The sequence below is a fragment of the Arvicanthis niloticus genome, chromosome 5 (assembly GCF_011762505.2).
Source record: "Arvicanthis niloticus isolate mArvNil1 chromosome 5, mArvNil1.pat.X, whole genome shotgun sequence".
NCBI lineage: Eukaryota > Metazoa > Chordata > Mammalia > Rodentia > Muridae > Arvicanthis > Arvicanthis niloticus.
This window is the reverse complement of record NC_047662.1, coordinates 88329717-88344371: the sequence shown is the minus strand read 5'-3', so window position 1 is coordinate 88344371 and position 14655 is coordinate 88329717.

The window sequence follows — 14655 nt, the reverse complement described above, 5'->3', positions numbered from 1 at the left end:
AGCCCCAAGGGGTGAGCACAGGAGAACTGGCCCCTCACCTGCCCTTTGGTGTGTGGGCTTGGGAGAGATGCAATTCCTCCCTACTCCTGCCCCCCACTACCCCACCTCCACCACCCCACCCCCACCACCTGTAGCAGGCAGGTGAGCTGGCCCTAAGGATGGGAGAGCTGGAGAGCTGGCCCCACCCCTCGCCTGGGTAAAGTAAGAGAACTGGCCCTGGTGATCCGGAAGGCTGACCACCTCAGCGTTGACCCAGGCACAGATCTAGAACTCTGAATTGTCCCAGCCAAATATCATAAACTGCTGGAGCATGTGAAGAGACTGATCGTGCACAATCAGAGCTGCAGGATCTTCACGACACAGGGCAACAACTGGGTATGGGTGAGGATCCAGTATTGGTAGTATATCAGAACCCAGAGGCCTCTAACCAGAACTATCACTCACTGCAATGAACATTTGCAAGTAAAGGGTATACTGTGTGATACTCGGCAGCTCCCACAGTGAGATGTTTTGGGGGTTTAGGGTTTTTTCCATTTTCATTGTTTTTCTTTTGTGGGGAGGGGCAGGGGGCGGTTGTAAGGGCAGAGGGCAGATCTGAAGGGACAGGGAGATGAGTGGGATTGGGGTGTCTGATGTGAAATTCACAAAGAATGAATAAAAAGTTGAAAAAAAAAGAAGAGAAAAGAACATGTCCCACAGGCTTGCCAATTTAATGGAGGTGTTTTCTCAGTTGAGGCTCCCTCCTCTCCAGTGACTCTAGCTTGTGTCCAGTTGACATAAAACTAAACAGCACAATTAGCCATAGACCTCTCTCAATATAAAAAATATTAAAAAAAAAAAAAAAAAAAAAAAAAAAAAAAAAAAAAAGGCAAAAAAGAAAACACCCCACAACAGCATTTCCCGTTCTCTGAGCGGTGGACAGCACAAAGCAGCCGCCACTCCATGCTGCACCTTTACCCTCCTGTGGGGACAAAGTTTCACCCATGGGCATATGATTTCTCTAAAGGAAATGTGAGGACATTGTGCTGAGGTAATCTTATTTTGAACAAACCTCTTCATCCGAAAGCACAGTGAAAGATTTGTTTTGTTTTTGTTTTGTTTTGTTTTGGGTTTTTTGTTTGTTTGTTTGTTTTTGCCTTTAAACCTGGAATTGACTTTTTTTCCTTTCAGTTTCAAGAGTTTGAGACCTCGTGGCTTGGGTTTCACTGCACACTCAGAGTGTTTGGAGGGTCTAAAGAGGTCACAGCTCAGAAAATTATACCTTGGCTCCTAAAATGAAACAATGATTCCCACAGCTGAGCTTCCAGTCTGCTGCGGCGGGAAGGGCATTTCCATATCAGGATGGGAGCCGGCTTGCTGGGCCCTGGGTGGAGAGGGCTGAATCCAGAGAGGCAGATCTTTTTCATCCTCATGGTTCTTTGTCCACACTTCCCTCCCCCACATCCCTGGTTTGTTGGGCTGCCCTTTGAAGCCGAGTCATATAGACAGACTCAAAGTTCACTCCAGGACATGAACAAGAGAAGACAACAAAACTCACATTGTTCTCACCAAAATCTTCTCCCACACTCTGGGATATGGCCTGACACACAGTAGGCAGCAAATAAAGTTGAATAAATGCTATTTTTTTTAAGTACGGGGAGAAGAAAAGGGTGATGGGGGGGGGGGGAAGGAGACAGAAGACCATAAGGAAGAGGGAAAAGGAGAGAGAAAAAAAGATTCAGGAGTAATTTTTGTGAGTTAATTTTGTTGAGGAAATAGATTGAGACAGGACCTTGCTATATAGCCCAGGCTAACCTCAATTCACTATGTAGTCCAGGTTAGCCCTGAGATCATTAAATGATCTGAGTAATTTAAAATAAATACACACACACACACACACACACACACACACACACATATATATATATATGAATATATATATATAACATAATCTCTGTTACAACAAACAAAAAGAAAAAATAATAAAAATTTTAAATAATTATAATAAAATACCACATGGCAGGCACCATACTGAGGTTCATTACAGACACTAAGTCAAACCTCACTCACAATGACAGTGAGAGGTAAGATGCACTATCAACCATCAACCCTATCTTCCAGATAAGGGAGCAGGTGAAAGACTCACCTCATCTCCCTCCCAGCCCCATCTCCTCTTTTTATGTCTTCATTTATATTTGTTATTAATAATCCCCGGAGTGCTAACTTGTGCTGCCCATATGCACATGAGTGTGCAGCCATCCACGGAGACATGAGCAACTTACTAGCAGTCACACCCCCAAAGGGGAGTGACTCTGCCCCGCCTCAGCAGCCATCAACTGCCAATGGCTCCTCTGCTGGGGGTAAGGCCTCAAGAGCTCCTGTCCCGTCCATGTTGGGATTCTGACTGACTTGATCTTGTATAGTTCTCGTACATTAACCACAGCTGCCGTAAGTTGATGTGTGAAACAGCCATATCATGTTCAGAAGCCACAAGTCACAGTCCCCCCTCCTCATCTGCTGCCTCTTGCTTAATTTCTTCCCTTCTTCCATGAAGTTCCCTGAGCCTATGCTGGAGAATGATCTATATCGCCCGTCCCCAGGTGAACCCTCGGAGTCATTTATACTCAGCACAAAGTCCTTGTATTTGGTTTGAAGTACACAGAGACAGTAGTTGTCCTGGTACACACTGTGGGTGTTTAAGGACTGTTGTAGACACCGTGGAAGTTGCCAGGAGAGCATTGCTGGAGCTACAGGACAATGTGCCACTGGAGTTTCATGGAAAGTGGTGGGGCTTGCTTCACTTCAACTTGATTCCCAGGAACTTGAGTGGCTGTCAACGTCCCTAGTGCCAAGGACTCAGCTGTGTGAAGAGAGTCCTGCTTCCCAAGGACCTCTCTACAGAGGAAGGTGGGCAAAGACCTCAGAGAGGAAAACAGCTGGACATTGTTTGCCCTCAGCATGGAGACATTGGCAGCAGAGCAGGTTAAACCAGTAGGTTGAGGGGAGTGGTGGGTTCCTGTGACAGTGGGATTTACAAGGGGGTATTGTTCACTCTCTGCAGCTACACCTGTCCCCTCAAGGGGAGAGGACTTAGTTAAGCCAGAGAGCCCCTGCAGGGGAGCTGGCAGCTGGGAAAAGGGAATCCTAGAGGTCCTATGGGGCCCACCCGCAGCCAGCCAGGCAAAGGCTAAAGGTGTAGGGAAAGCCCAGGTTTTTACCCTTGACCTCGTCCCTCTCCAAGCCAGGGGCTTTGATTCTTTCTCTCATTTCAGCCCCCTTTGCTCCATGCTTTGCTTTGGGCTGCTTTTGTTTAAATTGGTTTTTTTTCCTTTGGAAGCATTTATTTTGTGCACTTCCAATTTCCCTTAAGTATCTGTAGCCCAGTATGCCTACCATGTTGACTTTTACAAATCCTAAAGCTTGATGTGTTCAGCCTGCATCCACGTAAGCAGCTGATGGGGCGATTCTTCACAAAGGAACCGGATGACAGGTAGGGTGCTGTAGCTCTGTTCCCTTTCTGCTGACACTGCTCATCTGAGGGTGCAGGAGGGTTAGATGGTCATGGGAGACTGAGAAACTCTAGAACCCAGGCTTCCAACATGGCTCACGTTCTCTCTACCTCTCTTCTACCCCCTTTCTCTGTTTCTCTCTTATCTCCCTCTCTCTGTCTCAATGTCTCTGTCTGTCTCTGTCTGTCTCTGTCTGTCTCTGTCTCTCTGTCTCTGTCTCTGTCTCTGTCTGTCTCTCTGTCTCTGTCTCTCTGTCTCTGTCTGTCTCTGTCTGTCTCTGTCTCTCTGTCTCTGTCTCTCTGTCTCTGTCTGTCTCTCTGTCTCTGTCTCTCTGTCTCTGTCTGTCTCTGTCTGTCTCTCTGTCTCTGTCTCTCTCTTTCTCTCTCTGTCTCTCTGTCTGTCTCTGTCTCTCTGTGTGTGTGTGTGTGTGTGTGTGTGTGTGTGTGTGTGTGTGTGTTTCTGTGCCTGTTCTCTCTGTGTATTTCTCCTGTGTCTCTGTCTCTTCTCCCCCCATACTCATGCATAAGCATACACACGCACGCGCACGCGCACGCGCACGCGCTGTATCGACATCTCACAGGGCTATAGCCCACCCAGCCCTTCCCCAACACCCCGGCAGCAACATGTTCCCAGGAACGCAGGCCAGCTTCCCCTAATCTCTCCCTTCCTCTCAGAAAACATCAACTTCCTATCATAAGAAACCAGGCCTGAGTCTGAGGGAAGCAAACACTGGAGAGAGCTTAGGGCAGGAGGATGACTCAAGGAAGCCAACCTAGAACACGGACCTGTAAAAGAAACCAAGGTTAAAAAAAAAAAAAAAAAAGGTCAGGAGCTGACCAAAGTTTTTGGACAAAGCTCTGGGGAGAGGAGATGAACACATATCCTCAAATTAAACAGTGTTGGAAAAGTCCATAACCTGCATGGGAGGAGCCTCCCTTCTCCTCCATGTGCTGCCCTGAGACCACACCACCTCATCGAAGAATCAGCCAAAGTGCCACTAGCTTCCCTTGCACGGAAGCCAACCTGGCTGACTTAGACATCCATGGGGATCCTGGAGGAAGCAGGCAACCACAATGGAAGAGGAACCAGCCACGAGTATTGCAAAGCACAGAATGTGCAAGGTCAGGCTTACAGACTCAAGAGACCCGGCTCTGCAAGGGACTTGCCAACCACTGTGGAACCCTCCTCCTCTTTGAATCTCAGTTTCCCCACTTGCAATGTGAAGAGCTAGGAGCCCTCAAAGCACCTGAAATAACAACAGTCTCTAGGGGCAGTATGAGCTTCTGTGGCCAGTTGACAAATGTCGGGAAGGCTTGGGAGATGGTCCAGCAGTAAAGTCACTCCGTACCGAACCTGACACCTGAGTTCTATCTCTATGCTCCACAGTGGAAGAAGACCGGCTTAAAATCAAAAGATGTTAAGATTTTTTTTTCTTTAAGGTAAAAAGGTCAATCTCAGCCCACCGGCTCTGGGTCAATTTTAGCCTCAGTCTGCAAGCAGCTGACATGACACTTACCTACAAGGTGGAAACCCTATAAAGCTGTGTGGCCATGCATGTCCACTCACCTCTGGCTGCTGGATGATGCAGATACTTGGAATAATAACAGCCTAGAAGCTGACGCTATGGAAACGAGCAAACAAGCAAACCGCACGTTTTTTCCTGGATAGCCAGTAGTTAGGCAACACCACTGTCCCAAAGGAGACAATGACAGAAAAAAAAATGCTTCCAACCCTCCCCCCCCCCAAGAAATGCAGGCAGGAAAGCCTGTGGAGTCTGAGAAAAAGAAAGCCTGGGGATCCCAGCCCTCTGTGACTAGGGCTTTTGGGTGACCACCCTCAGGTCTCAGGTTTGCTTTTCTGTACCATTTTTTTTCCTCTCTCCCTTTGAGCATGCTATTTCTGTCTTCGCTGCCGTCCCTGGCAAGACCAGAGCAACAGAGGTCTTTTCAGAAACCACCCAGAGACATGCTACACAAAGCTGGCATGGCTGAGCAAAGAAAGTGCCAGGGGAGGCAGGCCTTCGTGGAACTACAATCTCCACTGTGCTGGTGTGAACTTGGGGTTCCTCTCAAAATAGAAGAATGAGCATACAGGTCTAGACGAAGCAGCAATTTTGGTTTTTATGGAAAGCTGATACCCAGTACGATGCAAATAACCCTGAGAAAGTTTGTTTTCAGCAGTTTGGGCTTGATTAGGTAGGAAAAGTGACTGGGAAGGAGCAAAGAAAGGGACAGAGCCAGGAGTGGTCTGAGTGGCATTCAGGAGCCAGGTCCTCCTACCAATGCCCAGACTGAACACACTGGCAGCCTGGTCCCCTGGAGAGCTCACAGGCCACCTTCACTCCCTTCTAAGAGGTCAACTCTGTGTCCTATATGGTGCTCAACCCAGGGGAACCCACCCTGTGCCTGCAGGCTCCCTCTTGGCGTTTGAAGCTGCTTCTGCCCACTTATGGGGAAAGGTTTTGGAAGGCAGAGGGCAGCTCCACTTCCCCCAGCAACATGTTGCCTTTTCCAAAGAGCACTAAATGTTGGTGGCTGAGAATGAAAACTGAGCCAGTTAGAGGCAGCTGGGTGAATGCAGCCTAGAGAAAATGAGCAGAGACTAGAAAAGAGACATATGGCACGCTCGCTGCAAGGCCTGATGGTTACTGTTTGTACTTACAGGCATTTGTGTCCATTTATGGGGGAAACTCAAGCGAAAACTGCCAGGAGAAGTGCCAGGGAGTTGGCCTCACTCAGTCAAGGGCTTCCTGCACAAGCATAAAGACCTAAGTTCAATTCTCCAGCACCCAGTACACACCCATAATCCCAGCCAGCCCTGGGAAGTCGGGGAAGAGGCAGGGGGATCCCTGGAGCTCACAGGTCAGCCAGCCTAACTGAAGGTAAAGTGCTTCAGAGCAAGTATGATGAGTTAAGATCCCTAGAACCCATGTGAAAGCCAGATAGGTGTGACAGCTGGCCTGTAATCCCAGCAGCACCTGGGAGATGGAGACAGGGGTTCCCTAAAGTAGGCTAGCTAGCAAGGCTAGCTGAAACAGCAAGCTCTAGATTCAGCAACAGACACTCCTCTCAGCAAAGAAGATAAGTGTGATAGAAGAAGATATCTAACATCAACCTCGGCCCTCCATGCCCTCCCACACAAGCATACACACACATACAAGCATACACATGCATAATCATACACACACACACATACACAAACATAATCATACACACACACATAATCATACACACATACACATATAAGCATACACACATAAGCATATACATACACATGTATATACACACATATACACACAAAAATACACACACAAGCATACACACACATGTAAACAGACATACACACAAAAAATCTATACTATTAAAATATATATGTTAAGGCCTAAAGAACACAGGTTTATTAAAAAAAAATGGTATAATGCAAAATTGCTCCAGTGAGAGTAAGGAGAGAGAAGGTTGGTGGTGGGTAGGATGGTCCCAAACATGTGGATTGGCCTCCTTCCACCAGAGCCATCAGAGTCCTCATTCCAGTCAAAAATGTCCCCCCAAGGACTTTTTATAAGGTCTAATTATAGACTGACAGGCAGTCATAATCAACATTACAGAAAGGACTGTGCTGTAGTAAGGCCCTATGGTCATTCTCTAACACTGAAGGAGGAAAAAATACATGGCACCAGAAATAAAGAAGAGTCCTTTATCCAGTTACCCCTAATGTTGTCGTCTTTACATGGCTCGTAAAACAGACACTGACATAGCCACCCACCTTATTCAGTGACCTTGTATGTCCTCACTTGCATCGGTATGCATTCAGTCCTGTGTCCTTTAGCCAAAAAAGCAAAAGAAGTCACAGCCCTGCTCAGGCAAGCACAGAACAGAGAAGCCAGCTGGCCAAGCCAATTATCTCGGTTCACTTATCCTTACCACTTAGGCTACATTATCCACTGGAGGTAGTGACCTCTGTAAAATAAGCCTATTTTGTTGAAGCATAAATACATATCAAGGCCTGCATGCAACATGTGTACCACTTGACAAATGTTTACAAAGTCAAATATAAAAACACACTTGAAAGCCTAGAGCAGTGGCTCGAAACTTTTCTATGCTGCACCCTTAACATAGTCCCTCGTGCTATGGTGATCCCCCATCATAAGATCATTTTTGTTGCTACTTCATAACTGTGCTTTAGCTACTGTTATGAACTGTAATGTAAATATATTTTGGAGCTAGAGAGTGCCAAAGAGGTTGCCACCTACAAGTTGATAACCTCTGCCCTAAAGCCACTTCTGTGCCCTGAGGAGGTGATGTTTGAGCTGTAACTTGAAGGTGAAATTTAAAACCTCTTGGAAGCCTGAATTTGGAGAGTTTCAGCAGAGGACAAAAATGACTGAGGAGGCTAAGGGAAGACTTAGCATATAGAGGAGAGGAAGGGAAACTGGCTCATACCAGTCTACTGACTCAGCACTGCAAGATTTGGGGTCTGTGCTTGTGACACAATCACAACCCAGAGCATCAGGCCTGGGTCTGGAAGGAAAACATCACCATGCTTATAACTGCTAATCCAGGGCCTAGGAGATGGCTCCGTGGGTGAGAGCCTGCTAGGTAAACAGGAGGACCTGAATACCCACATAGAAGCTAAGTATGACAGCACACACCTGTAGCCCCAGAAATGGCGACTGGGAGGCAGAGACCGATGGATCCTTGGGACTTCCTGGCCAACTTGCCCAGCGGAAATAGACATTGTCTCAAAATAATAATAATAATAATAATAATAATAATAATAATAATAATAGTAGTAATCATAATAATAATAATAACAACGCAAGCTCTTGACCCATTGCTGACAAACCGGCTTTCATGGTAAGTATTTGCAAGAAGCAATGACAGAAAACCACTGTCTTAGTTACTTTTCTATTGCTGTGAAGAGACACTGTACCAAGGCAACTTATAAAAGAAAACATTTAATTGGAGCCTTGCTTACAGTGTCAAGGGTGAGTCCAAGACCATTATACTAGAGAGCGTGCCAGCAGCAGGCAGACACGGCTCTGGAACAATAGCTAAGACCTTACATCCTGATGTCACATCCAACATGCCTGCAGATTGGAGGCAAAGAGAGACTGGGCTTAAGGTGGGCTTTAGAATCCTCAAAGTTCAGGCCCAGTGACACACCTCCAACAAGGTCCCACTTTCTGTCTTTCTTTTTTTTAAATAGGAATTACTATTTTTTAATTGGATATTATATTTACATTTCAGATTTTATCCCCTTACCCCAACCCCCCCCCCACCCAGGAACCCCCTATAACACCCCCCTTCTCCTGCTTCTATGAGGATGTGCCCACACCTACCCCCCCACTCCCACCTCCCCACCCTCAAATTCCCCCCCACTCGGTGTCCAGCCTTCATGGGACCAAGGATCTCCTCTCCCACCTATGCCCAACAAGGCCATCCTCCCCTACATGTACAGCTGGAGTCATGAGTCCCTCCCTATGTGCTCCCAGGCTGGTGGTTTAGACCCTGGGGAGCTCTGGTTGGTTGGTATTGTTGCTCTCCTCATGGAGCCACAAGCCCATTCAGCTCCTTCAGTCTTCTCTCTAACTCCTCCATTGGAGAACCCTTGATCAGTTCAATGGTTAGCTGTGAGCATTGGCCTCTGAATATGTCAGACTCTGGGGGACCTCTAAGGAGACGGCTATATCAGGCTCTTGTTAGCATGCACTTCCTGACATCCACATCAGTCTACCTTTAGTGACTGCACATGGGATGGATACCCAAGAGGAATGGTCTCCAGATGACCCCTCCTTCAGTTTCTGTTCCACACTTTGTCTCCATATTTGCTCCCTTGAATATTTTGTTACTCCTTCTAAGTAGGACCAAGGCACCCACACTTGATCTTCCTTCTTCATGAGCTTCATGTGGTCTGTGAGTTGAGTCTTGACTATTTCAACCTTTTGGGCTAATATCCACTTATCAGTGAGTAAATACCATGTGTGTTCTTTTGTGATTGGGTTACCTCATTCAGGATGATATTTTCTAGTTCCATCCATTTACCTAAGAATTTCTCAAATTCATTATTTTTAATAGCTGAGTAATACTCCATTGTGTAAATGTACCACTTTTTTTGTATCCATTCCTCTGTGGAAAAACATCTGGATTCTTTCCAGCTTCTGGCTATTATAACTAAGGCTGCTGTGAACATAGTGGAACATATGTCCTTGTTATATGTTGGAGCATCTTCTGGGTATATGCCCAGGAGTGGTACAACTGGGTCCTCAGGTAATACTATGCCCATTTTCTGAGGAACTGCCAGACTGATTTCCAGAGTGGTTGTACCAACTTGCAATCCCACTAACAATGAAGGAGTGTTCCTCTTTCTCCACATCCTCACCAGCATCTACTATCACCTGAGTTTTTGATCTTAGCCATTCTGACTGGTGTGAGGTGGTATCTCAGGGTTGTTTTGATATGCATTTCCCTGATGACTAAGGATATTGAGCATTTCTTAAGGTGCTTCTCGGTCTTAAGAAATTTCGAGTTTCCTCAGTTGATAATCCTTGTTTATCTCTGTACCTCATTTTTAATAGGGTTATTTGGTTGTCTGGAGTCTAATTTCTTGAGTTCTTTGTATATATTGAATATTAGACCTCTATGGGATGTAGGATTGGTTAAGATCTTTTTCCAATCTGTTGGTTGCTGTTTTGTCCTATTGACACTGTCCTTTGCCCTACAGAAGCTTTGCAATTTTATGAGGAACCATTTGTAAATTCTTTTTGTTGTTGTTGTTGTTTTGGTTTGGTTTGTTTGTTTGTTTGTTTGTTTCGAGACAGGGTTTCTCTGTGTAGTCCTGGCTGTCCTGGAACTCACTCTATAGACCAGGCTTGCCTCAAACTCAGAAATCTGCCTGCCTCTGCCTCCCAAGTGCTGGGATTAAAGGTGTGTGCCACCACCGGCCAGCCCATTTGTAAATTCTTGATCTTAGAGCATAAGCCATTGGTGTTCTGTTCAGGAACTTTTCCCCTGTGCCTAGGTATTCGAGGGTCTTCCCCATCTTCTCTTCTATTAGTTTCAGTGTGTCTGGTTTGATGTGAAGGTCCTTTATACACTTGGACTTGAGCTTTGTACAAGGGGATAAGAATGGATTGATTTGCATTCGTCAACATGCTGACCTCCAGTTAAACCAGAACCATTTGTTGAAAATGCTGACCTTTTTCCACTGTATGGTTTTAGCTCCTTTGTCAAAGATCAAGTGACCATAGGTATGTGGGTTCATTTCTGGATCTTCAATTCTATTTCATTGATCTTCCTGCCTGTCTCTGTACCAATACCATGCAGTTTTTATCACTATTGCTCTGTAGTACAGTTTGAGGTCAGGGATGGTGATTCCCCCAGAGATTCTTTTATTGTTGAGAATGGTTCTTACTATCCTGGGTTTTTTGTTATTCCAAATGAATTTGCAAATTGCTCTTTCTATCTCTATGAAGAATTGATTTGGAATTTTGATGGGGATTACATTGAATCTATAGATTGCTTTTGGCAAGATGGCCATTTTTACTAAATTAATCCTGCCAATCCATGAGCATGGGAGATCTTTCCATCTTCTGAGATCTTCTTCAACTTCTTTCTTTAGAGACTTGAAGTTCTTGGCATATAGATCTTTCACTTGCTTGGTTAGATTCACTCCAAGATATTTTATACTATTTGTGGCTATTGTGAAAGGTGTAATTTCCATAATTTCTTTCTCAGCCTGGTTATCCTTTAAGTAGAGGAAGGCTACTGATTTGTTTGTGTTGATTTTATATCCAGCCACTTTGCTGAAGTTGTTTATCAGGTTTAGGAGTTCTCTGGTGGAAGTTTTAGGGTCACTTAAGTATACTATCATATCATCTGCAAATAGTGAAATTTTGACTTCTTCCTTTCCTATTTGTATCCCTTTGACTTCCTTTTGTTGTCTGATTGATCTGGCTAGGACTTCCAGTACTATATTGAATAGGTAGGGTGAGAGTGGGCAGCCTTGTCTGGTCCCTGATCTTAGTGGGATTGCTTCAAGTTTCTCTCCATTTAGTTTGATGCTGGCTACTGGCTTGCTGTATATTGCTTTTACTATGTTTAGGTATGGGCCTTAAATTCCTGATCTTTCCAAGACTTTTAACATGAAGGGATGTTAAATTTTGTCAAATGCTTTCTCAGCATCTAGTGAGATGATCATGTGGTTTTTTTCTTTGAGTTTGTTTATATAGTGGATTACATTGATAGATTTCCGAATATTGAACCATCCCTGCATTCCTGGGATAAAGCCTACTTGATCATGATGGATAATTGTTTTTGATGTGTTCTTGGATTCAGTTTGTGAGAATTTCATTGAGTATTTTTGCATCAATATTCATTAGAGAGATTGGTATGAAGTTCTCTTTCTTTGTTGGGTCTTTGTGAGGTTTGGGTATGAGAGTGATTGTAGCTTCATAGAACAAATTGGGTATTGTTCCTTCTGTTTCTATTCTGTGGAATAGTTTGAAGAGAATTTTATTAGGTCTTCCTTGAATGTCTGATAGAATTCTGCACTAAAACCATCTGGTCCTGGACTTTTTTTTGGTGGGGAGACTTTTAAGGACTGCTTCTATTTCTTTAAGGGTTATGGGACTGTTTAGATGGTTTATCTGCTCCTGATTTAATTTTGTTTCTTGGTATTTGTCTAGAAAACTGTCCATTTCATCCAGACTTTCCAATTTTGTTGAGTATAGGCCTTTGTAGTAGGATCTGATGATTTTTTTAAATTTCCTCAATTTCTGTTGTTATGTCTCCCTTTTCAGCTCTGATTTTATTAATTTGGACACTGTCTCTGTGTCCTTTGGTTAGTCTGGCTAAGGGTTTATCTATCTTTTGATTTTCTCAAAGAGCCACCTCCTTGTTTTGTTGATAGTTTGTATAGTTCTTTCTGTTTCTACTTGATTAATTTCAGCCCCGAGTTTGTTTATTTCCTGCCGTCTACTCCTCTTGGGTGTATTTGCTTCTTTTTGTTCTAAAGCTTTCAGGTGTTCTGTCAAGTTTTTATTGTATGCTCTCTCCAGTTTCTTTTTGTAGGCACTTAGAGTTATGTGTTTTCCTCTGAGCACTGCTTTCATGGAGTCCCACAAATTTTGGTATGATGTGTCCTCATTTTCATTAAATTCTAAAAAGTCTTTAATTTCTTTCTTTATTTCTTCTTTGACCAAGTCATCATTGAGTAGAGTGTTGTTCAGTTTTTATGTGTATGTGGGCTTTCCATTGTTTTTGTCATTATTGAAGACCAGCCTTAGTCCAAGGTGATCTGATAGGATGCAAGGGATTATTTCAATCTTTTTGTATCTGTGGAGGCCTGTTTTGTGATCAATTATATGGTCTGTTTTGGAGACAGTACCATGAGGTGCTGAGAAAAAGGTATATTCCTTTGTTTTAGGGTGAAATGTTCTATAGATGTCAGTTAAGTCCAATTGGTTCATAACTTCTGTTAGTTTCATTGTGTCTCTGTTTAGTTTCTGTTTCCATGATCTGTCCATTGCTGAGAATGGGGTGTTGAAATCCCCCACTATTATTGTATGAGGTGCAATGTATGCTTTGAGCTTTAGTAAGTTTTTTTTTTTTTTAATGTGGGTGCCCTTGCATTTGGAGCATAGATGTTCAGAATTGAGAGTTCCTCTTGGTAGACTTTTCCTTTGATGAATATGAAGAGTTCTTCCTTATCTTTTTAAATTATTTTTGGTTGAAAGTCGATTTTATTTGATATTAGAATTACTACCCCAGCTTTTTTCTTGGAACCATTTGCTTGGAAGATTGTTTTCCATCCTTTTACTCTGAGGTAGTGTTTGTCTTTTTTACTGAGGTGCATTTCCTGTATGGAGCAAAATTCTGGATCCTGTTTATGTATCCAGTCTGATAGTCTACATCCTTTTATTGGAGAATTGAGTCCATTGATATTAAGAGGTATTAAGGAAAAATGATTGTTGCTTCCTGTTATTTTTGTTATTAGAGGTGGAATTATCTTTGTGTAACTATCTTCTTTTGGGGTTGTTGGAAGATTACTTCCTTGCTTTTTCTAGGTTGTAGTTTCCCTCCTTGTGTTGGAGTTTTCCATCAATTATCCTTTGAAGTGCTGGATTTGTGGGAAGATGTGTAAATTTGGTTTTGTCATGGAATATATTGGTTTCTCCATCACTAGTGATTGAGAGTTTTGCTGGGTATAGTAGTCTGGGCTGGCATTTGTGTTCTCTTAGGATCTGTATGATATCAGTCCAGGATCTTTTATAGTCTCTGGTGATAAGTCTGGTTTAATTCTTATAGATCTGCCTTTATATGTTACTTTACCTTTTTCTCGTACTGCTTTTAGTATTTTTTTCTTTGTTTTGTACATTTGATGTTTTGACTATTATGTGATGGGAGGTATTTTTTTTTTCTGGTCTAGTCTATTTGGAGTTCTGTAGGCTTCTTGTATATTCATGAACATCTCTTTCTCTAGATTAGGGGAGTTTTCCTCTATAATTTTGTTGAAGATATTTACTGGCCTTTTAAGTTGGGAAGCTTCACCCTCATCTATACCTACTATCCTTAGGTTTGGTCTTCTCATTGTGTCCTGGATTTCCTGGATGTTTTGGGTTAGGAGCTTTTTGCATTTTGCATTTTCTTTGACAGTTGTGTCAATGTTTTCCATGGCATCTTCTGCACATGAGAGTCTCTCTTCTATCTCTTGTATTCTGTTGGTGATGCTTGCATCTATGACTCCTGATCTCTTTCCTGGGTTTTCTATCTCCAAGGTAGTCTCCCTTTGAGATCTCTTTATTGTTTCTACATCCATTTTTAGATCTTGGATGGTTTTGTTTAATTCCTTCACCTGTTTGGTTGTGTTTTCTTGCAATTCTTTAAGGGATGTTTGTGTTTCCTCTTTAAGGGCTTCTACCTGTTTACCTGTGTTCTCCTGTACTTCTTTAAGGGAGTTATTTATGTCCTTCTTAATGTCCTCTATCATCATTATGGGAAGTGATTTTAATTCTGGATTCTGCTTTTCCAGTGTGATGGGTGTCCAGGGCTTGCTATGGTGGGAGAACTGGGTTCTGATGATGCCAAGTAACTTTGGTTTCTGTTGCTTACATTCTTGTGCTTGCCTTTCGACATCTGGTTAACTCTAGTGCTACCTGCACTCAGTGTCT